The following is a 22,525-nucleotide window of genomic DNA, read 5'->3' on the forward strand; positions in this document are numbered from 1 at the left end:
GTAGTAATTCTTTCATAGGCCGCCCTTTCTTAGTATTTGACGTTCCTTATATTGCGGTATGAGGCTTCGCAGTAGGTTGCAAACATTCATCACCCATGACTGTCCCCAATTGAGCTCAGAAGCTCAATGTCTATCATGACCTCTCTTTTAGAATGTCCAAGAGCAAGCAAACTATTCCTCCAGGAGAGGGCGCCAACAGACTACTAAAGAGATCATCATTACTCAAAGAAAACCCCAAAAACCAATGCATGATAGGAATAAACAGGTAACTTTCTTTGGAGTGGAAGCGGAGAGATCGCACCAGATGCCAATTCTAGATGTTATCACACCTGTGGTCACTGCAGCAGCAGGTGAATCCACTTTGTCCAAAAGGGATCTATTCCATTCAATTGCAAATGATCTAGATAAGACAGAGAACTGCAGCACGGGGACATAGCCGAGTTGGTCAGGTTGAGTGGTGATGAGTTTGCTATTTGGATGAATAAAGAAAGTCAAAAGTGTGAAAGATAAAAAACAAAAGGAGGAAGTGTGAAAAGTGAATGGGCCAAATTGAGGTGCATATGAAGACGTATGCTTTCTTCCAATTCATTAAATCGGGCTAATATGAATCAGGTGAATTGAGTTCTGCTTTTGGAAACTGGGTTAAGAAGGGGTGCACCGTTCCTGGAGGTACTGCAATACCAGGTCAATGCGTGGAGTGGACAGAGCAAGCTCTTTTTCCATCTCCCTGTTCTAAAAATCCATTTAATATATGGTCCCCAGATAGGGGACGTATCAGATATTAAACTGATAAGAACAGATTTTTGATTTAATGAAGCTTTCCAAAGCACCGCAAAAAATGCATGACCGAAGTCACACCAAAAACAGTGCAAAGGCTAGGATTCGTGTGGACCCCTCCGTGAGGAGAGGGTCCCCAAAAATCAACCCCGTCCCTCCGAGCCAGAAGGCCACAGCAAGGGTCAGGGATCTTCGGTGCTCCCCCAAGCCGAAGCCTGGTTGAGCCTTGTCGTTGCTCCCAGCGTCCACCCAGGCATCTTACCCAAGTGGAGTAGAGAGCTACTAGTTGTTGGTTTCGCAGCCGAAACTGCCCGGACCGTCAACCGGTGTTGGTTTCTCAGCCCAAGGCTAACCGGACCTCCAACCGGGTGTTGGTTTCTCAGCCGAAGCTGACCCGGACCTCCAACCGGGTGTTGGTTTCTCAGCCGAAGCTGACCCAGACCTCCAACCGGGTGTTGGTTTCTCAGCCGAAGCTGACTCGGACCTCCGACCGGGTGTTGGTTTCTCAGCCCAAAGCTGAAGATACTACACTTGATCTTAGCCAAAAGGCCGAGAAGCGATAACCAGAATTGGTTTGGGCCTCGAGTGGCACCCTGGCCTATGCCGGACACATCTTAGGGAGAGAGAGCGAGAGGGAGACAAACCCACGCCTACACAAGACATTTTGTCACCCAAGCCAACCCTTGAAAAGGCTGCTTTGCAGAGCCAAAACAAGAAGAATGGTGCGTTTTGCAGCCGCCGCCCACTGCAATGAATCTGAATAACTCCTCCTTTAGGGCGCAAGCAACTCCCCTCCCCCTTGCAGTCTTTCCAATTCACGATACAAAAAGACGGACAGGACAGGTTGCCTGACTTTCCGTCACTGCCACCCTTTGCCATCCTTACCCGTAGAAAGCCCTTTCATCATCCCCAAACCCTAATCTTTTCCCTTTCCTTCCCAGCCCCCAAACCCTGCCCTCTGTACCTTTCTCACCACCCGCTTCCCTTCTCCTGTCATCCCCCTACCACCCGGGAAAAAAAGAGATTGCCCCCTCCTTCCACTAGCCCACCCTCCCACCCAAAGAACAACTTCTTCTGCGCAGCTTGTTTTCTAGGCAGCAGCGCTATTGTGATGTCATCGGGGGGCATTGTGACAAGCCGCCAGTGTTCCGTCTCTTCATGTTGTGCACAGTTCAAACGGAAAATACATCAACAGGCAGACTACAGAAAAGCTTACTATCAAAGGTTAGAGGGGGGCTTTCTCAGAGGGCTTTTTACAGTTTTTCTATTCCCAATTAGCCGTTTAAGTGTACTTATTGAAAGTAGTAATTCTTTCATAGGCCGCCCTTTCTTAGTATTTGACGTTCCTTATATTGCGGTATGAGGCTTCGCAGTAGGTTGCAAACATTCATCACCCATGACTGTCCCCAATTGAGCTCAGAAGCTCAATGTCTATCATGACCTCTCTTTTAGAATGTCCAAGAGCAAGCAAACTATTCCTCCAGGAGAGGGCGCCAACAGACTACTAAAGAGATCATCATTACTCAAAGAAAACCCCAAAAACCAATGCATGATAGGAATAAACAGGTAACTTTCTTTGGAGTGGAAGCGGAGAGATCGCACCAGATGCCAATTCTAGATGTTATCACACCTGTGGTCACTGCAGCAGCAGGTGAATCCACTTTGTCCAAAAGGGATCTATTCCATTCAATTGCAAATGATCTAGATAAGACAGAGAACTGCAGCACGGGGACATAGCCGAGTTGGTCAGGTTGAGTGGTGATGAGTTTGCTATTTGGATGAATAAAGAAAGTCAAAAGTGTGAAAGATAAAAAACAAAAGGAGGAAGTGTGAAAAGTGAATGGGCCAAATTGAGGTGCATATGAAGACGTATGCTTTCTTCCAATTCATTAAATCGGGCTAATATGAATCAGGTGAATTGAGTTCTGCTTTTGGAAACTGGGTTAAGAAGGGGTGCACCGTTCCTGGAGGTACTGCAATACCAGGTCAATGCGTGGAGTGGACAGAGCAAGCTCTTTTTCCATCTCCCTGTTCTAAAAATCCATTTAATATATGGTCCCCAGATAGGGGACGTATCAGATATTAAACTGATAAGAACAGATTTTTGATTTAATGAAGCTTTCCAAAGCACCGCAAAAAATGCATGACCGAAGTCACACCAAAAACAGTGCAAAGGCTAGGATTCGTGTGGACCCTTCCGTGAGGAGAGGGTCCCCAAAAATCAACCCCGTCCCTCCGAGCCAGAAGGCCACAGCAAGGGTCAGGGATCTTCGGTGCTCCCCCAAGCCGAAGCCTGGTTGAGCCTTGTCGTTGCTCCCAGCGTCCACCCAGGCATCTTACCCAAGTGGAGTAGAGAGCTACTAGTTGTTGGTTTTGCAGCCGAAACTGCCCGGACCGTCAACCGGTGTTGGTTTCTCAGCCCAAGGCTAACCGGACCTCCAACCGGGTGTTGGTTTCTCAGCCGAAGCTGACCCAGACCTCCAACTGGGTGTTGGTTTCTCAGCCAAAGCTGACCCAGACCTCCAACCGGGTGTTAGTTTCTCAGCCCAAAGCTGACCAGACCTCCGACCGGTATTATAAAAATTTCCCTTCCTAGCCAGAAGGCCGGGATAGGGTAATATGCTCAAAAAGTATGAAAAGGCAAGGTACGGTGTGCTACAGAGCCCAAGGATTGCCGGGGTCCCAAGCCAGCAAGCTCAGACTCACTCCAGGGTCGTCAGTCCTGGGGCACGTTGTACCATAGCCCCCCACCCTTACTCAGTCTAATAGCCTCGATCCTGGTAGGGCCATGTTTTCCTCTAGATGAATATACTATCCACCCAGAGTACTAGCAAGCGCAACCTTCCAGTGTGCATTGTATCATTGTACTAAGGTGGCCTGGAGCTTAAACCACCTCTTCGAACAACACTACACTTGATCTTAGCCAAAAGGCCGAGAAGCGATAACCAGAATTGGTTTGGGCCTCGAGTGGCACCCTGGCCTATGCCGGACACATCTTAGGGAGAGAGAGCGAGAGGGAGACAAACCCACGCCTACACAAGACATTTTGTCACCCAAGCCAACCCTTGAAAAGGCTGCTTTGCAGAGCCAAAACAAGAAGAATGGTGCGTTTTGCAGCCGCCGCCCACTGCAATGAATCTGAATAACTCCTCCTTTAGGGCGCAAGCAACTCCCCTCCCCCTTGCAGTCTTTCCAATTCACGATACAAAAAGACGGACAGGACAGGTTGCCTGACTTTCCGTCACTGCCACCCTTTGCCATCCTTACCCGTAGAAAGCCCTTTCATCATCCCCAAACCCTAATCTTTTCCCTTTCCTTCCCAGCCCCCAAACCCTGCCCTCTGTACCTTTCTCACCACCCGCTTCCCTTCTCCTGTCATCCCCCTACCACCCGGGAAAAAAAGAGATTGCCCCCTCCTTCCACTAGCCCACCCTCCCACCCAAAGAACAACTTCTTCTGCGCAGCTTGTTTTCTAGGCAGCAGCGCTATTGTGATGTCATCGGGGGGCATTGTGACAAGCCGCCAGTGTTCCGTCTCTTCATGTTGTGCACAGTTCAAACGGAAAATACATCAACAGGCAGACTACAGAAAAGCTTACTATCAAAGGTTAGAGGGGGGCTTTCTCAGAGGGCTTTTTACAGTTTTTCTATTCCCAATTAGCCGTTTAAGTGTACTTATTGAAAGTAGTAATTCTTTCATAGGCCGCCCTTTCTTAGTATTTGACGTTCCTTATATTGCGGTATGAGGCTTCGCAGTAGGTTGCAAACATTCATCACCCATGACTGTCCCCAATTGAGCTCAGAAGCTCAATGTCTATCATGACCTCTCTTTTAGAATGTCCAAGAGCAAGCAAACTATTCCTCCAGGAGAGGGCGCCAACAGACTACTAAAGAGATCATCATTACTCAAAGAAAACCCCAAAAACCAATGCATGATAGGAATAAACAGGTAACTTTCTTTGGAGTGGAAGCGGAGAGATCGCACCAGATGCCAATTCTAGATGTTATCACACCTGTGGTCACTGCAGCAGCAGGTGAATCCACTTTGTCCAAAAGGGATCTATTCCATTCAATTGCAAATGATCTAGATAAGACAGAGAACTGCAGCACGGGGACATAGCCGAGTTGGTCAGGTTGAGTGGTGATGAGTTTGCTATTTGGATGAATAAAGAAAGTCAAAAGTGTGAAAGATAAAAAACAAAAGGAGGAAGTGTGAAAAGTGAATGGGCCAAATTGAGGTGCATATGAAGACGTATGCTTTCTTCCAATTCATTAAATCGGGCTAATATGAATCAGGTGAATTGAGTTCTGCTTTTGGAAACTGGGTTAAGAAGGGGTGCACCGTTCCTGGAGGTACTGCAATACCAGGTCAATGCGTGGAGTGGACAGAGCAAGCTCTTTTTCCATCTCCCTGTTCTAAAAATCCATTTAATATATGGTCCCCAGATAGGGGACGTATCAGATATTAAACTGATAAGAACAGATTTTTTTTTTTTTTTTTTTTTTTTGATTTAACAGCATCTTTATTATCATGCACTACTCACAAAAAGGTAACAAACCGTGTACAGTGCCGCAGCCCCGTACACACAGAACTATACAATCCTTCTTACATAGCCATAGAGTACGACGCACTAAACTATACATCACACTCCTATGCTTATCCATAACACTCAAGCTGAAAGAAAAAGTTAGACAATAAATAACGACGAACCGGCGATTGGGGGATGGGGGTAGGGGAAAAGGGGGATAGGGTGGGGAAATCACAGGCCCGAAGCTTTATTGAAAGACGCACATAACGGGAAAAGGAGGGAGGGGGCATGGAAGAGGTCTAAACCTCCTCCTCGGCGCTGTCGTCCGGACTGTCCATGATGGAATAGTCTCTGAGCAGGCTGTGGATCAGCCTGCGGCAATCCTGGATAGACATCCTCTCCCTCTTCAAGATGAGCCGGTTCCTGGCGACCCAAATAGCGTCCTTAAAGCAGTTCATAAGGCGCCAAGCCTCCTGGATGGCTCCAACGGTGTGAGTCCCAGGGAAGAGTCCATAAAGTACGGAATGGTACGATAGGATCCCTCTGGGGACGGAGTTCCTCAGGTCATCCTCCAGGGCAACCAACAGGCGCTGTGCAAAACGGCAGTCCCAAAAGGCGTGCAGCGATGTTTCCTCCACGAAGGGGCACCTTGGGCAGTACCGGGTTTTGCACAGGTTCCGGGCGTGCATGAATGACCGGACGGGCAGTCCGCCCTGTATCGCCATCCATGACAAGTCCTTGTGCCCGTTGGTCAATCCAGCCGATGACACGTTTGTCCAAACAGTCTCCAGTGTGTCGTGATGAAGTCCTGGAATGTTCTCCATTTCGTCCTTGGCTCTGATGAGTTTGTGGATAGTCTTTGGCTTCCACAAATCAGGCTTGAGTCCCTCCAGTTGGTGTTCCCTCACAAACCGAACCACGTCTCCGTAGAACCATGGCGCCGTCCAGTTGTAGGGGAAGGAGCTGTCCCACTTGTCCCAGCCTAACCGTCTCCAAAGGGGGAGCAGGAAGAAGCGAGACATGGACCCACCCGCGGAACCTCTCTTGACTCGCAGAGTTCGGCGAACGCAGTCACATACGAAGGAGGATCGCAGGAGGGTGGGGATATCGGGTACGCCCTTCCCACCCTTGCGAGGATCCTTGTACATGATGCTCCGCTTTACTCTGTCCATCTTGGATCCCCAGACAAAACGAAACACCGTCCTGGTAATGGCCCTGCACACGGTGGCAAGGGGGGGCCAGGCCTGGGCCGTGTACTGCAGCACGGGCAGTACCTCGTTACGCAGGACCAGTGCTTTGCCCTCACAGGTGAGGCGTCTGAGGCTCCACAGACCGATCCGTTGGGTGATCTTGGTCAAGCGTTCCTCCCAGGACTTGAGGGCTGCTCCTTCCTTCCCGAACCAGACTCCAAGAACCTTGATGAAATCCGGCTGGATGCTGAAAGGGAAGGGGGCGGAAGAGGCCGGCTGCCAGTCCCCGAAGAGCATGGCTTCCGACTTCCCGCAGTTGACTTTGGCTCCCGAAGCCCTTCCGAAGGTCTCACAGGTCTGGACGAGGGTGTCGACTGAGCGCCGGTCCGCGCAGAAGACGGTCACGTCGTCCATGTAGAGCGAGCACTTGACCTCGAAGCGTTCTGGTCCTGGTGCGGTGATCCCTCTGATCTCTCCATTCCGCCGGATAGCCTCTGCAAAGAGTTCTATAACACAAACAAAGAGAAGAGGTGACAGAGGACAGCCTTGTCTGACCCCTGAGAGGACCGGGAAGGGGTCAGTCTTCCAGCCGTTCACCAACACCGAGCTGTGAATATCAAAATACATTAGTTGGACATACAAGCAAAACATGTTACCCAAACCTAACCTGTGCAGAGCTTTGCCCAGGAACTCATGGGAAACACGGTCGAAGGCCTTTTCCTGATCCAACGAGATCAGGGCTGCGTGCACCCGGCGGGCTTTGATGTACTCGACCGTGTCCCGCATGAGAGCCAGGCTGTCTGCGATGCGACGTCCGGGGATGCCGCAGGTCTGATCCGGGTGGATGATCCGTCCGATAACAGTCTTCAATCTCGTTGCCATCGTCTTGGCCAGGATCTTGTAGTCGACGTTCAGAAGGGTGATGGGACGCCAATTCTTCAGGTCGCACCTCTCTCCTTTACGCTTGTACAGGATCGTGACCATTCCTTCCCTCAGAGATGGAGGCATTCTGCCCTCCACCACCATCTCCTCATACAGCCCTAACAGGTCCGGACAGATTAGGTCTCCCAGCGCTACATAGAGCTCTGCTGGGAGGCCGTCACTGCCCGGTGTCCTGCCAGAACTAAAGGATTTGGCGGCCGAGAGCAGCTCGTCCACCGTCAGAGGAACATCCATGGCCGCCGCGTCTGCAGGGTCAAGATGGTTAGTGATACCTGACAGGAACTTATCGGCGGCCTCGGGGTCAGTAGTCTTGCGGGCGTAGAGTTCGCTGTAGAAGTCGCTGACGACCTTCATCACGTTCTCTTTCCCGCGTCGCATGTTTCCACTCTCGTCTCGTAGTTCATTCATGGGCGTGTGACCGGCGTGGAGTTTCCTGAAAAAGAACGAGTTACATTTCTCACCCTTCTCCAGGTTCTCCACTTTGGAACGGAAGACAATTCGCTCGGACTCCTCCTCGAAGTGCCTTTTCAGGCTCCTCTTAGTCTCCTCCAGCTCCTCTCTCACGTCCCAGCCGCATCGAAGAAGGTCCTGCAGGGAACGCAGCTCACGCTGGAGTCTCCTGAAGTCCCTCCTCTTCAGACACGCCTGTTGTTGACTCTTTGCCTGAAAGAAGAAACGGAACTCGAGTTTAACGTATTCCCACCAGTCGGAAACAGACTGGAAGACCGCCTTGTAGGCCCGCCACGTGGAGTAGGCAGCTCTAAGCTCCTCCAGAATCTCACCCTTTTCCAGCAGAGAGCAGTTCAGCTTCCAGGAGCCCGGGCCAATGGGGAAGCCATGGCCCAGCACACCTTGAAAGTGAATGGCTCTGTGGTCAGAGAAGAAGCAGGGGACCATCGAGTGCCCACTCCGCCCAACCGCCCGAGAGGTAAACACAAAGTCAATCCTGGAACGCAGCGAGCCATCGGATCGGCACCATGAATAGTTCACGGATCCGTGTCCGATGGAGCCAACAACGTCCACAAGAGAGGCTTCGGTCACCATCTCAATGAGCAGTTTGGATGTGACGTCCAACTTGGCAGCCGTTCCAGAACTGCGTCCATCCTCCTCAATCGGGCAGTTGAAATCCCCGGCCATCACTACCGTCCTGGCGGTAGCGAGCTGAGGGCGCAGGGCTTGGAGGAGCTCCAGTCGATCGCTCTTCACAGGAGAAGCATACACATTGATGAACCTGACAGGTTCTCCCGCCCAGGTGCCATCCACGAGCAGTAACCTGCCGCAGACGATTTCCTGAACAGAGTCCAATGTGAAGGCGCTTCCCCTGATCAGCACGGCGACCCCCGCGGACCTACAGTCGCCCCCGCCAGACCAGTAGGATGGGCCATGGGTCCACTCCCTGGCCAGATGGTTGAAGGACCTAGAGGAGGGAAGGGAGCATTCCTGCAGGAAAAATACATCACTAGACTGAGTGTTAAGGAACGCAAAAATTGTCTGACGTCGGAACTTGTCTCTGATGCTCCTAACATTAATGGAAAAGATGTTAATGTTAGCAGTCATTGGAGGAAAGAGAAAGTTAGAGCAGGCGGTGTGCCTTAGTTACCACTCCGGTCGGGCGGTTCTTCCTCTTTGGCACCTGCTGGTAAGGGTATCTCCAGCAGACCCTCTTCTGCTAGCTGATCAAGCAGGGATGGTGCCTCAGTGGCTTCCGACTCCTCCATTTCTTCTTCGGCCACAAGGGACTCCACCATCTGCTCCAGCACGTCCGGTTCTGGGAGGAGGCCATCCTCCTCTTCCTGGGGTGGGTTAAGGTCCACAATGAACAGCTTGGAAGGTTCTGCGACAGGACTATCTTCCACCTTCCTTTTCCTTTGGCCTGTACCTGAGGAGACAAGAGCTGGAAAATCCTCCTCGGTGAAAAGTGCAAGAGTGCTGAGGCCCTCTGCTCTCATGGTCTGGGGAGGGAGAGTGGGCTTTGGGGGGGGGGTGAGGAGACCAACTGAGGAGTAGGGAAATGAGGTGGAGGTAGTGGAATCCTCAGTAGGGTTGGCCGGGGGGGGAGGGGTTTGGACAGGGGTGACAGGGGGGGGGACCAGGGAGGGGGCAACAGTTTTCTTACCCTTCTTTTCCCTGGACTCCGTGGCTGCTGGGGCATCGGCTGGAGCCACGGTCGCTGGGTTCTTGGCCGCCTTGTCCTTGGCCTCTGTGGCCTTGGTAGTAGCTGCCTTGGTCGACGAAGCTGTGACTACCCGATACTGGGTCGCCGCGGCAACCCTTGCCCAGGATTTCTACCGCTGTGGGCAGTCCTTGTAAAGGTGGTCCGCCTGTCCACATAGGTTGCAAGTCTTCTTCTTTGGGCAGTCCTTGGAGCTGTGTCCTGTCACCCGGCAAACCCTGCAGGCGTCCTCCTTGCAGGTCTTCATCGAATGCCCTTTCCCGCCACATTTCCTGCAGTTGTGTGGCATGTCCGGGTAGTAGATGAGACCAAAGGAGTTTCCCAGAGAGAATGTCGGGGGCAGGTGCTGCAGACCATCCTCGGATGCTGGTTCCCTGTAGAGTCGAACGGTTACTGACCACTTACCCGTCCAGAATCCGTTGCCGTTAAGGATGTGGGATGGCTCCCTCACCACTGTGCAGAGACGTCCCAGGAACGTGGAGATGTCTCTTCCTGGGGTGTGCGGGTTCCGCATGGAGACCGTGATCCTCTTCTCATCCCTCTGTATAGGACAGGATCCTAAAAAAGAATGAAAAGGGGAGTCCGGCATCGCTGCGTTCATCGCCTCCCAGTATCTCCTGCAGGCATTCACCGTGGCAAAGGTTACCAGAAAAATGCCAGTCATGAAGGTCTGGACACTCAGGGTTTCCGCCCTGGAGAAGCCCTGATCCAGAATCATCTTCTTGCAGAACACGTCGCTGGACATGTCCGGCAACCTACCATCCACCGCCTTCAGCTTCAGGGCGACCGTCTGCCGCATCCAAGGCTCCAGGGTTGGAGCCTTTTCAGGCGGCGTCCGGGCTCCCTCCGGCCGGCTGGCGTCGGAGGTAGGGGCCTCTTGGGCCGAAGAAGCCTCTGGATGAGCCTTCCTGGAGGTCCCTGGGTCCTGAGCCTTCTTGGCTGCCTTCTCTGGCTTGCTTGCCATGGCTGGTTCCTGCTTGAGTTCCCGGAGCTGGATCTTGGATTCTTCTCCGGGTGTCTTCTCCCGCTGTGTTCCTCCTCGAAGTTCCTCTGGTCTCCCCAAGTCTTCTCCGAGCCTTCGTCTTCTTGCTTCTTTCTGCCAAGCTCTTCTTCCGTCCGATCTCCCTCTTTCGGTCTCGGCTGGGCTTCGGAGCTTGTCTCCCTGATCGTATCTCGTCAAGTGTAGCTAGCTCAGTTTGTTCTGATAAGAACAGATTTTTGATTTAATGAAGCTTTCCAAAGCACCACAAAAAATGCATGACCGAAGTCACACCAAAAACAGTGCAAAGGCTAGGATTCGTGTGGACCCCACCGTGAGGAGAGGGTCCCCAAAAATCAACCCCGTCCCTCCGAGCCAGAAGGCCACAGCAAGGGTCAGGGATCTTCGGTGCTCCCCCAAGCCGAAGCCTGGTTGAGCCTTGTCGTTGCTCCCAGCGTCCACCCAGGCATCTTACCCAAGTGGAGTAGAGAGCTACTAGTTGTTGGTTTCGCAGCCGAAACTGCCCGGACCGTCAACCGGTGTTGGTTTCTCAGCCCAAGGCTAACCGGACCTCCAACCGGGTGTTGGTTTCTCAGCCGAAGCTGACCCAGACCTCCAACCGGGTGTTAGTTTCTCAGCCCAAAGCTGACCAGACCTCCGACCGGGATTATAAAAATTTCCCTTCCTAGCCAGAAGGCCGGGATAGGGTAATATGCTCAAAAAGTATGAAAAGGCAAGGTACGGTGTGCTACAGAGCCCAAGGCTTGCCGGGGTCCCAAGCCAGCAAGCTCAGACTCACTCCAGGGTCGTCAGTCCTGGGGCACGTTGTACCATAGCCCCCCATCCTTACTCAGTCTAATAGCCTCGATCCTGGTAGGGCCATGTTTTCCACTAGATGAATATACTATCCACCCAGAGTACTAGCAAGCGCAACCTTCCACTGTGCATTGTATCATTGTACTAAGGTGGCCTGGAGCTTAAACCACCTCTTCGAACAACACTACACTTGATCTTAGCCAAAAGGCCGAGAACAGATACTACACTTGATCTTAGCCAAAAGGCCGAGAAGCGATAACCAGAATTGGTTTGGGCCTCGAGTGGCACCCTGGCCTATGCCGGACACATCTTAGGGAGAGAGAGCGAGAGGGAGACAAACCCACGCCTACACAAGACATTTTGTCACCCAAGCCAACCCTTGAAAAGGCTGCTTTGCAGAGCCAAAACAAGAAGAATGGTGCGTTTTGCAGCCGCCGCCCACTGCAATGAATCTGAATAACTCCTCCTTTAGGGCGCAAGCAACTCCCCTCCCCCTTGCAGTCTTTCCAATTCACGATACAAAAAGACGGACAGGACAGGTTGCCTGACTTTCCGTCACTGCCACCCTTTGCCATCCTTACCCGTAGAAAGCCCTTTCATCATCCCCAAACCCTAATCTTTTCCCTTTCCTTCCCAGCCCCCAAACCCTGCCCTCTGTACCTTTCTCACCACCCGCTTCCCTTCTCCTGTCATCCCCCTACCACCCGGGAAAAAAAGAGATTGCCCCCTCCTTCCACTAGCCCACCCTCCCACCCAAAGAACAACTTCTTCTGCGCAGCTTGTTTTCTAGGCAGCAGCGCTATTGTGATGTCATCGGGGGGCATTGTGACAAGCCGCCAGTGTTCCGTCTCTTCATGTTGTGCACAGTTCAAACGGAAAATACATCAACAGGCAGACTACAGAAAAGCTTACTATCAAAGGTTAGAGGGGGGCTTTCTCAGAGGGCTTTTTACAGTTTTTCTATTCCCAATTAGCCGTTTAAGTGTACTTATTGAAAGTAGTAATTCTTTCATAGGCCGCCCTTTCTTAGTATTTGACGTTCCTTATATTGCGGTATGAGGCTTCGCAGTAGGTTGCAAACATTCATCACCCATGACTGTCCCCAATTGAGCTCAGAAGCTCAATGTCTATCATGACCTCTCTTTTAGAATGTCCAAGAGCAAGCAAACTATTCCTCCAGGAGAGGGCGCCAACAGACTACTAAAGAGATCATCATTACTCAAAGAAAACCCCAAAAACCAATGCATGATAGGAATAAACAGGTAACTTTCTTTGGAGTGGAAGCGGAGAGATCGCACCAGATGCCAATTCTAGATGTTATCACACCTGTGGTCACTGCAGCAGCAGGTGAATCCACTTTGTCCAAAAGGGATCTATTCCATTCAATTGCAAATGATCTAGATAAGACAGAGAACTGCAGCACGGGGACATAGCCGAGTTGGTCAGGTTGAGTGGTGATGAGTTTGCTATTTGGATGAATAAAGAAAGTCAAAAGTGTGAAAGATAAAAAACAAAAGGAGGAAGTGTGAAAAGTGAATGGGCCAAATTGAGGTGCATATGAAGACGTATGCTTTCTTCCAATTCATTAAATCGGGCTAATATGAATCAGGTGAATTGAGTTCTGCTTTTGGAAACTGGGTTAAGAAGGGGTGCACCGTTCCTGGAGGTACTGCAATACCAGGTCAATGCGTGGAGTGGACAGAGCAAGCTCTTTTTCCATCTCCCTGTTCTAAAAATCCATTTAATATATGGTCCCCAGATAGGGGACGTATCAGATATTAAACTGATAAGAACAGATACTACACTTGATCTTAGCCAAAAGGCCGAGAAGCGATAACCAGAATTGGTTTGGGCCTCGAGTGGCACCCTGGCCTATGCCGGACACATCTTAGGGAGAGAGAGCGAGAGGGAGACAAACCCACGCCTACACAAGACATTTTGTCACCCAAGCCAACCCTTGAAAAGGCTGCTTTGCAGAGCCAAAACAAGAAGAATGGTGCGTTTTGCAGCCGCCGCCCACTGCAATGAATCTGAATAACTCCTCCTTTAGGGCGCAAGCAACTCCCCTCCCCCTTGCAGTCTTTCCAATTCACGATACAAAAAGACGGACAGGACAGGTTGCCTGACTTTCCGTCACTGCCACCCTTTGCCATCCTTACCCGTAGAAAGCCCTTTCATCATCCCCAAACCCTAATCTTTTCCCTTTCCTTCCCAGCCCCCAAACCCTGCCCTCTGTACCTTTCTCACCACCCGCTTCCCTTCTCCTGTCATCCCCCTACCACCCGGGAAAAAAAGAGATTGCCCCCTCCTTCCACTAGCCCACCCTCCCACCCAAAGAACAACTTCTTCTGCGCAGCTTGTTTTCTAGGCAGCAGCGCTATTGTGATGTCATCGGGGGGCATTGTGACAAGCCGCCAGTGTTCCGTCTCTTCATGTTGTGCACAGTTCAAACGGAAAATACATCAACAGGCAGACTACAGAAAAGCTTACTATCAAAGGTTAGAGGGGGGCTTTCTCAGAGGGCTTTTTACAGTTTTTCTATTCCCAATTAGCCGTTTAAGTGTACTTATTGAAAGTAGTAATTCTTTCATAGGCCGCCCTTTCTTAGTATTTGACGTTCCTTATATTGCGGTATGAGGCTTCGCAGTAGGTTGCAAACATTCATCACCCATGACTGTCCCCAATTGAGCTCAGAAGCTCAATGTCTATCATGACCTCTCTTTTAGAATGTCCAAGAGCAAGCAAACTATTCCTCCAGGAGAGGGCGCCAACAGACTACTAAAGAGATCATCATTACTCAAAGAAAACCCCAAAAACCAATGCATGATAGGAATAAACAGGTAACTTTCTTTGGAGTGGAAGCGGAGAGATCGCACCAGATGCCAATTCTAGATGTTATCACACCTGTGGTCACTGCAGCAGCAGGTGAATCCACTTTGTCCAAAAGGGATCTATTCCATTCAATTGCAAATGATCTAGATAAGACAGAGAACTGCAGCACGGGGACATAGCCGAGTTGGTCAGGTTGAGTGGTGATGAGTTTGCTATTTGGATGAATAAAGAAAGTCAAAAGTGTGAAAGATAAAAAACAAAAGGAGGAAGTGTGAAAAGTGAATGGGCCAAATTGAGGTGCATATGAAGACGTATGCTTTCTTCCAATTCATTAAATCGGGCTAATATGAATCAGGTGAATTGAGTTCTGCTTTTGGAAACTGGGTTAAGAAGGGGTGCACCGTTCCTGGAGGTACTGCAATACCAGGTCAATGCGTGGAGTGGACAGAGCAAGCTCTTTTTCCATCTCCCTGTTCTAAAAATCCATTTAATATATGGTCCCCAGATAGGGGACGTATCAGATATTAAACTGATAAGAACAGATACTACACTTGATCTTAGCCAAAAGGCCGAGAAGCGATAACCAGAATTGGTTTGGGCCTCGAGTGGCACCCTGGCCTATGCCGGACACATCTTAGGGAGAGAGAGCGAGAGGGAGACAAACCCACGCCTACACAAGACATTTTGTCACCCAAGCCAACCCTTGAAAAGGCTGCTTTGCAGAGCCAAAACAAGAAGAATGGTGCGTTTTGCAGCCGCCGCCCACTGCAATGAATCTGAATAACTCCTCCTTTAGGGCGCAAGCAACTCCCCTCCCCCTTGCAGTCTTTCCAATTCACGATACAAAAAGACGGACAGGACAGGTTGCCTGACTTTCCGTCACTGCCACCCTTTGCCATCCTTACCCGTAGAAAGCCCTTTCATCATCCCCAAACCCTAATCTTTTCCCTTTCCTTCCCAGCCCCCAAACCCTGCCCTCTGTACCTTTCTCACCACCCGCTTCCCTTCTCCTGTCATCCCCCTACCACCCGGGAAAAAAAGAGATTGCCCCCTCCTTCCACTAGCCCACCCTCCCACCCAAAGAACAACTTCTTCTGCGCAGCTTGTTTTCTAGGCAGCAGCGCTATTGTGATGTCATCGGGGGGCATTGTGACAAGCCGCCAGTGTTCCGTCTCTTCATGTTGTGCACAGTTCAAACGGAAAATACATCAACAGGCAGACTACAGAAAAGCTTACTATCAAAGGTTAGAGGGGGGCTTTCTCAGAGGGCTTTTTACAGTTTTTCTATTCCCAATTAGCCGTTTAAGTGTACTTATTGAAAGTAGTAATTCTTTCATAGGCCGCCCTTTCTTAGTATTTGACGTTCCTTATATTGCGGTATGAGGCTTCGCAGTAGGTTGCAAACATTCATCACCCATGACTGTCCCCAATTGAGCTCAGAAGCTCAATGTCTATCATGACCTCTCTTTTAGAATGTCCAAGAGCAAGCAAACTATTCCTCCAGGAGAGGGCGCCAACAGACTACTAAAGAGATCATCATTACTCAAAGAAAACCCCAAAAACCAATGCATGATAGGAATAAACAGGTAACTTTCTTTGGAGTGGAAGCGGAGAGATCGCACCAGATGCCAATTCTAGATGTTATCACACCTGTGGTCACTGCAGCAGCAGGTGAATCCACTTTGTCCAAAAGGGATCTATTCCATTCAATTGCAAATGATCTAGATAAGACAGAGAACTGCAGCACGGGGACATAGCCGAGTTGGTCAGGTTGAGTGGTGATGAGTTTGCTATTTGGATGAATAAAGAAAGTCAAAAGTGTGAAAGATAAAAAACAAAAGGAGGAAGTGTGAAAAGTGAATGGGCCAAATTGAGGTGCATATGAAGACGTATGCTTTCTTCCAATTCATTAAATCGGGCTAATATGAATCAGGTGAATTGAGTTCTGCTTTTGGAAACTGGGTTAAGAAGGGGTGCACCGTTCCTGGAGGTACTGCAATACCAGGTCAATGCGTGGAGTGGACAGAGCAAGCTCTTTTTCCATCTCCCTGTTCTAAAAATCCATTTAATATATGGTCCCCAGATAGGGGACGTATCAGATATTAAACTGATAAGAACAGATTTTTGATTTAATGAAGCTTTCCAAAGCACCACAAAAAATGCATGACCGAAGTCACACCAAAAACAGTGCAAAGGCTAGGATTCGTGTGGACCCCACCGTGAGGAGAGGGTCCCCAAAAATCAACCCCGTCCCTCCGAGCCAGAAGGCCACAGCAAGGGTCAGGGATCTTCGGTGCTCTCCCAAGCCGAAGCCTGGTTGAGCCTTGTCGTTGCTCCCAGCGTCCACCCAGGCATCTTACCCAAGTGGAGTAGAGAGCTACTAGTTGTTGGTTTCGCAGCCGAAACTGCCCGGACCGTCAACCGGTGTTGGTTTCTCAGCCCAAGGCTAACCGGACCTCCAACCGGGTGTTGGTTTCTCAGCCGAAGCTGACCCAGACCTCCAACCGGGTGTTGGTTTCTCAGCCGAAGCTGACCCAGACCTCCAACCGGGTGTTAGTTTCTCAGCCCAAAGCTGACCAGACCTCCGACCGGGATTATAAAAATTTCCCTTCCTAGCCAGAAGGCCGGGATAGGGTAATATGCTCAAAAAGTATGAAAAGGCAAGGTACGGTGTGCTACAGAGCCCAAGGCTTGCCGGGGTCCCAAGCCAGCAAGCTCAGACTCACTCCAGGGTCGTCAGTCCTGGGGCACGTTGTACCATAGCCCCCCACCCTTACTCAGTCTAATAGCCTCGATCCTGGTAGGGCCATGTTTTCCTCTAGATGAATATACTATCCACCCAGAGTACTAGCAAGCGCAACCTTCCAGTGTGCATTGTATCATTGTACTAAGGTGGCCTGGAGCTTAAACCACCTCTTCGAACAACACTACACTTGATCTTAGCCAAAAGGCCGAGAAGCGATAACCAGAATTGGTTTGGGCCTCGAGTGGCACCCTGGCCTATGCCGGACACATCTTAGGGAGAGAGAGCGAGAGGGAGACAAACCCACGCCTACACAAGACATTTTGTCACCCAAGCCAACCCTTGAAAAGGCTGCTTTGCAGAGCCAAAACAAGAAGAATGGTGCGTTTTGCAGCCGCCGCCCACTGCAATGAATCTGAATAACTCCTCCTTTAGGGCGCAAGCAACTCCCCTCCCCCTTGCAGTCTTTCCAATTCACGATACAAAAAGACGGACAGGACAGGTTGCCTGACTTTCCGTCACTGCCACCCTTTGCCATCCTTACCCGTAGAAAGCCCTTTCATCATCCCCAAACCCTAATCTTTTCCCTTTCCTTCCCAGCCCCCAAACCCTGCCCTCTGTACCTTTCTCACCACCCGCTTCCCTTCTCCTGTCATCCCCCTACCACCCGGGAAAAAAAGAGATTGCCCCCTCCTTCCACTAGCCCACCCTCCCACCCAAAGAACAACTTCTTCTGCGCAGCTTGTTTTCTAGGCAGCAGCGCTATTGTGATGTCATCGGGGGGCATTGTGACAAGCCGCCAGTGTTCCGTCTCTTCATGTTGTGCACAGTTCAAACGGAAAATACATCAACAGGCAGACTACAGAAAAGCTTACTATCAAAGGTTAGAGGGGGGCTTTCTCAGAGGGCTTTTTACAGTTTTTCTATTCCCAATTAGCCGTTTAAGTGTACTTATTGAAAGTAGTAATTCTTTCATAGGCCGCCCTTTCTTAGTATTTGACGTTCCTTATATTGCGGTATGAGGCTTCGCAGTAGGTTGCAAACATTCATCACCCATGACTGTCCCCAATTGAGCTCAGAAGCTCAATGTCTATCATGACCTCTCTTTTAGAATGTCCAAGAGCAAGCAAACTATTCCTCCAGGAGAGGGCGCCAACAGACTACTAAAGAGATCATCATTACTCAAAGAAAACCCCAAAAACCAATGCATGATAGGAATAAACAGGTAACTTTCTTTGGAGTGGAAGCGGAGAGATCGCACCAGATGCCAATTCTAGATGTTATCACACCTGTGGTCACTGCAGCAGCAGGTGAATCCACTTTGTCCAAAAGGGATCTATTCCATTCAATTGCAAATGATCTAGATAAGACAGAGAACTGCAGCACGGGGACATAGCCGAGTTGGTCAGGTTGAGTGGTGATGAGTTTGCTATTTGGATGAATAAAGAAAGTCAAAAGTGTGAAAGATAAAAAACAAAAGGAGGAAGTGTGAAAAGTGAATGGGCCAAATTGAGGTGCATATGAAGACGTATGCTTTCTTCCAATTCATTAAATCGGGCTAATATGAATCAGGTGAATTGAGTTCTGCTTTTGGAAACTGGGTTAAGAAGGGGTGCACCGTTCCTGGAGGTACTGCAATACCAGGTCAATGCGTGGAGTGGACAGAGCAAGCTCTTTTTCCATCTCCCTGTTCTAAAAATCCATTTAATATATGGTCCCCAGATAGGGGACGTATCAGATATTAAACTGATAAGAACAGATACTACACTTGATCTTAGCCAAAAGGCCGAGAAGCGATAACCAGAATTGGTTTGGGCCTCGAGTGGCACCCTGGCCTATGCCGGACACATCTTAGGGAGAGAGAGCGAGAGGGAGACAAACCCACGCCTACACAAGACATTTTGTCACCCAAGCCAACCCTTGAAAAGGCTGCTTTGCAGAGCCAAAACAAGAAGAATGGTGCGTTTTGCAGCCGCCGCCCACTGCAATGAATCTGAATAACTCCTCCTTTAGGGCGCAAGCAACTCCCCTCCCCCTTGCAGTCTTTCCAATTCACGATACAAAAAGACGGACAGGACAGGTTGCCTGACTTTCCGTCACTGCCACCCTTTGCCATCCTTACCCGTAGAAAGCCCTTTCATCATCCCCAAACCCTAATCTTTTCCCTTTCCTTCCCAGCCCCCAAACCCTGCCCTCTGTACCTTTCTCACCACCCGCTTCCCTTCTCCTGTCATCCCCCTACCACCCGGGAAAAAAAGAGATTGCCCCCTCCTTCCACTAGCCCACCCTCCCACCCAAAGAACAACTTCTTCTGCGCAGCTTGTTTTCTAGGCAGCAGCGCTATTGTGATGTCATCGGGGGGCATTGTGACAAGCCGCCAGTGTTCCGTCTCTTCATGTTGTGCACAGTTCAAACGGAAAATACATCAACAGGCAGACTACAGAAAAGCTTACTATCAAAGGTTAGAGGGGGGCTTTCTCAGAGGGCTTTTTACAGTTTTTCTATTCCCAATTAGCCGTTTAAGTGTACTTATTGAAAGTAGTAATTCTTTCATAGGCCGCCCTTTCTTAGTATTTGACGTTCCTTATATTGCGGTATGAGGCTTCGCAGTAGGTTGCAAACATTCATCACCCATGACTGTCCCCAATTGAGCTCAGAAGCTCAATGTCTATCATGACCTCTCTTTTAGAATGTCCAAGAGCAAGCAAACTATTCCTCCAGGAGAGGGCGCCAACAGACTACTAAAGAGATCATCATTACTCAAAGAAAACCCCAAAAACCAATGCATGATAGGAATAAACAGGTAACTTTCTTTGGAGTGGAAGCGGAGAGATCGCACCAGATGCCAATTCTAGATGTTATCACACCTGTGGTCACTGCAGCAGCAGGTGAATCCACTTTGTCCAAAAGGGATCTATTCCATTCAATTGCAAATGATCTAGATAAGACAGAGAACTGCAGCACGGGGACATAGCCGAGTTGGTCAGGTTGAGTGGTGATGAGTTTGCTATTTGGATGAATAAAGAAAGTCAAAAGTGTGAAAGATAAAAAACAAAAGGAGGAAGTGTGAAAAGTGAATGGGCCAAATTGAGGTGCATATGAAGACGTATGCTTTCTTCCAATTCATTAAATCGGGCTAATATGAATCAGGTGAATTGAGTTCTGCTTTTGGAAACTGGGTTAAGAAGGGGTGCACCGTTCCTGGAGGTACTGCAATACCAGGTCAATGCGTGGAGTGGACAGAGCAAGCTCTTTTTCCATCTCCCTGTTCTAAAAATCCATTTAATATATGGTCCCCAGATAGGGGACGTATCAGATATTAAACTGATAAGAACAGATTTTGATTTAATGAAGCTTTCCAAAGCACCGCAAAAATGCATGACCGAAGTCACACCAAAAACAGTGCAAAGGCTAGGATTCGTGTGGACCCCTCCGTGAGAAGAGGATCCCCAAAAATCAACCCCGTCCCTCCGAGCCAGAAGGCCACAGCGAGGGTCAGGGATCTTCGGTGCTCCCCCAAGCCGAAGCCTGGTTGAGCCTTGTTGTTGCTCCCAGCGTCCACCGAGGCATCTTACCCAAGTGGAGTAGGGAGCTACTAGTCGTTGGTTTCGCAGCCGAGACTGCCCGGACCGTCAACCGGTGTTGGTTTCTCAGCCCAAGGCTGACCGGACCTCCAACCGGGGTGTTGGTTTCTCAGCCCAAGGCTGACCGGACCTCCAACCGGGTGTTGGTTTCTCAGCCCAAGGCTAACCGGACCTCCAACCGGGTGTTGGTTTCTCAGCCAAAGCTGACCCGGACCTCCAACCGGGTGTTGGTTTCTCAGCCCAAAGCTGACCGGACCTCCGACCGGGATTATAAAAATTTCCCTTCTTAGCCAGAAGGCCGGGATAGGGCAATATGCTTGGAAAGTATGAATAGGCAAGGCGCGGCGTGCGACAGAGTCTGAGGCTTACCAGGGTCCCAACCTAGCAAGTTCAGACTCCCTCCAGGGTGTCCATTCCTGGGGCACATTGCACCATAACCCCCACACTTACTCAGTCTAATAGCCTCGATCCTGGTAGGGCCATGGTTTCCTCTAGATGGATATACTATCCTCCCAAAGTACTAACAAGCGCAACCTTCCAGTGTGCATTGCATCATTGTACTAAGGTGGCCGGAGCCTTAAACCACCTTTTCGAATGATACTACACTTGATCTTAGCCAAGAGGCCGAGAAGCGATAACCAGAATTGGTTTGGGCCTCGAGTGGCACCCTGGCCTATGCCGGACACATCTTAGGGAGAGAGAGCGAGAGGGAGACAAACCCACGCCTACACAAGACATTTTGTCACCCAAGCCAACCCTTGAAAAGGCTGCTTTGCAGAGCCAAAACAAGAAGAATGGTGCGTTTTGCAGCCGCCGCCCACTGCAATGAATCTGAATAACTCCTCCTTTAGGGCGCAAGCAACTCCCCTCCCCCTTGCAGTCTTTCCAATTCACGATACAAAAAGACGGACAGGACAGGTTGCCTGACTTTCCGTCACTGCCACCCTTTGCCATCCTTACCCGTAGAAAGCCCTTTCATCATCCCCAAACCCTAATCTTTTCCCTTTCCTTCCCAGCCCCCAAACCCTGCCCTCTGTACCTTTCTCACCACCCGCTTCCCTTCTCCTGTCATCCCCCTACCACCCGGGAAAAAAAGAGATTGCCCCCTCCTTCCACTAGCCCACCCTCCCACCCAAAGAACAACTTCTTCTGCGCAGCTTGTTTTCTAGGCAGCAGCGCTATTGTGATGTCATCGGGGGGCATTGTGACAAGCCGCCAGTGTTCCGTCTCTTCATGTTGTGCACAGTTCAAACGGAAAATACATCAACAGGCAGACTACAGAAAAGCTTACTATCAAAGGTTAGAGGGGGGCTTTCTCAGAGGGCTTTTTACAGTTTTTCTATTCCCAATTAGCCGTTTAAGTGTACTTATTGAAAGTAGTAATTCTTTCATAGGCCGCCCTTTCTTAGTATTTGACGTTCCTTATATTGCGGTATGAGGCTTCGCAGTAGGTTGCAAACATTCATCACCCATGACTGTCCCCAATTGAGCTCAGAAGCTCAATGTCTATCATGACCTCTCTTTTAGAATGTCCAAGAGCAAGCAAACTATTCCTCCAGGAGAGGGCGCCAACAGACTACTAAAGAGATCATCATTACTCAAAGAAAACCCCAAAAACCAATGCATGATAGGAATAAACAGGTAACTTTCTTTGGAGTGGAAGCGGAGAGATCGCACCAGATGCCAATTCTAGATGTTATCACACCTGTGGTCACTGCAGCAGCAGGTGAATCCACTTTGTCCAAAAGGGATCTATTCCATTCAATTGCAAATGATCTAGATAAGACAGAGAACTGCAGCACGGGGACATAGCCGAGTTGGTCAGGTTGAGTGGTGATGAGTTTGCTATTTGGATGAATAAAGAAAGTCAAAAGTGTGAAAGATAAAAAACAAAAGGAGGAAGTGTGAAAAGTGAATGGGCCAAATTGAGGTGCATATGAAGACGTATGCTTTCTTCCAAT

At 49.9% G+C, this 22,525-nt stretch overlaps 7 non-coding genes and 3 pseudogenes across 7 annotated transcripts; all 10 read right to left on the bottom strand.

The window, feature by feature from the left end:
• Positions 1 to 647: 647 nt before the first annotated feature.
• Positions 648 to 840, bottom strand: LOC142283705 (U2 spliceosomal RNA). Its single transcript, XR_012745317.1, has one exon. It is a non-coding gene; the product is annotated as a U2 spliceosomal RNA (small nuclear RNA).
• A 433-nt stretch (positions 841 to 1,273) lies between these two features.
• LOC142283729 (U2 spliceosomal RNA) lies at positions 1,274 to 1,338 on the bottom strand (annotated as a pseudogene).
• A 1,387-nt stretch (positions 1,339 to 2,725) lies between these two features.
• On the bottom strand, positions 2,726 to 2,918 carry LOC142283706 (U2 spliceosomal RNA). Its single transcript, XR_012745318.1, has one exon. It is a non-coding gene; the product is annotated as a U2 spliceosomal RNA (small nuclear RNA).
• Positions 2,919 to 5,107: 2,189 nt separating this feature from the next.
• Positions 5,108 to 5,330, bottom strand: LOC142283715 (U2 spliceosomal RNA; annotated as a pseudogene).
• Positions 5,331 to 11,508: 6,178 nt separating this feature from the next.
• LOC142283719 (U2 spliceosomal RNA) lies at positions 11,509 to 11,662 on the bottom strand (annotated as a pseudogene).
• A 1,387-nt stretch (positions 11,663 to 13,049) lies between these two features.
• LOC142283770 (U2 spliceosomal RNA) lies at positions 13,050 to 13,240 on the bottom strand. Its single transcript, XR_012745368.1, has one exon. It is a non-coding gene; the product is annotated as a U2 spliceosomal RNA (small nuclear RNA).
• Positions 13,241 to 14,627: 1,387 nt separating this feature from the next.
• On the bottom strand, positions 14,628 to 14,818 carry LOC142283771 (U2 spliceosomal RNA). The gene has a single exon (XR_012745369.1). It is a non-coding gene; the product is annotated as a U2 spliceosomal RNA (small nuclear RNA).
• A 1,387-nt stretch (positions 14,819 to 16,205) lies between these two features.
• LOC142283702 (U2 spliceosomal RNA) lies at positions 16,206 to 16,398 on the bottom strand. Its single transcript, XR_012745314.1, has one exon. It is a non-coding gene; the product is annotated as a U2 spliceosomal RNA (small nuclear RNA).
• Positions 16,399 to 18,587: 2,189 nt separating this feature from the next.
• Positions 18,588 to 18,778, bottom strand: LOC142283772 (U2 spliceosomal RNA). The gene has a single exon (XR_012745370.1). It is a non-coding gene; the product is annotated as a U2 spliceosomal RNA (small nuclear RNA).
• A 1,387-nt stretch (positions 18,779 to 20,165) lies between these two features.
• LOC142283711 (U2 spliceosomal RNA) lies at positions 20,166 to 20,360 on the bottom strand. Its single transcript, XR_012745322.1, has one exon. It is a non-coding gene; the product is annotated as a U2 spliceosomal RNA (small nuclear RNA).
• Between the last annotated feature and the right edge of the window lie 2,165 nt (positions 20,361 to 22,525).

This window comes from Anomaloglossus baeobatrachus, unplaced genomic scaffold (genome assembly GCF_048569485.1).
Source record: "Anomaloglossus baeobatrachus isolate aAnoBae1 unplaced genomic scaffold, aAnoBae1.hap1 Scaffold_545, whole genome shotgun sequence".
Classification (NCBI taxonomy): domain Eukaryota; kingdom Metazoa; phylum Chordata; class Amphibia; order Anura; family Aromobatidae; genus Anomaloglossus; species Anomaloglossus baeobatrachus.